General features: G+C 43.1%; 1 protein-coding gene across 1 annotated transcript in view; it reads right to left on the reverse strand.

Moving 5' to 3' along the window:
- LOC103149489 (uncharacterized) overlaps positions 1-877 on the reverse strand; it is a 32,375-nt gene that overhangs the window by 26,007 nt on the left and 5,491 nt on the right. The gene's annotated exons all lie outside the window — the stretch shown is intronic.

Below are 877 nucleotides of genomic sequence, written 5' to 3' on the forward strand. Positions count from 1 at the left end.
ATGATATTTGTATTGGATCGGAAACAATCGAGCCGCTTTACCCCAAACGCGGAAGCTGAGGTGCAAAGAGTCCATAGACTCTTAAGTTGATGAAGCTTTCATGGGCCCTTAATTGAGAGACGGGTCAGGTGTTGTTACCACTAATGATCCTAACAAATCCCTAAAAATCCTACCCCTCCGTCCCCTCTTTCGTTTACATGAAAAAAAAAATAACCTTGACCAGAGCAGCTGTCCCAAGGTTCCACCTTTTTAACACCCACAGTGCAGCCTTGACACTTAATTTCACAGAGACTCTCACCTTGGGACATCCAAACAAAGCAGCGCACATCTTGGCATCACTGAGGGCTTGTTAGGATTATCAGAGTCAACGGTACTAACAGGAAATTGAATAGAGGTTTTAGAGCCGGACCCATGGTACCTTGATTGTCTCAATAGTGATTATAATGGCTTTGTTAGTGACCTCTATTGCCCTATCCGTGTCAATGTTTGTGATCACACTATATAACCCTGATACTTCCAAAACAACTGTCAGAACTGAAGAAGTCTAAAAGATCAGAGGTGAAATGTCTTCCAGATAACAGGAAAAGTTGATTTCTCCTCATTTAAAGTAGCAAAAATCTGCTTGGACTGCACTAGGGTTTCATAGTCCACTCCTAATATACAGAAATAATGTTTCTTACCTGAGATGATGTATGTATGGCAGAGCCTGTAGCAGTGATTCACACAGACTCTGGCAGACTGGACCTCTTTGGGTCCACTGGAGGCAGACATTGACCTTTGCAGCTGACTTCTCGATGACCTTCACAGCTCTTTCAAACAGCTGCTTTTTACCTACAACTGGAAGATACAGCTGGTTTCCACAGAGACGCAGTAATGT

Source organism: Poecilia formosa, unplaced genomic scaffold (genome assembly GCF_000485575.1).
Source record: "Poecilia formosa unplaced genomic scaffold, Poecilia_formosa-5.1.2 Scaffold229, whole genome shotgun sequence".
Classification (NCBI taxonomy): Eukaryota; Metazoa; Chordata; class Actinopteri; order Cyprinodontiformes; family Poeciliidae; genus Poecilia; species Poecilia formosa.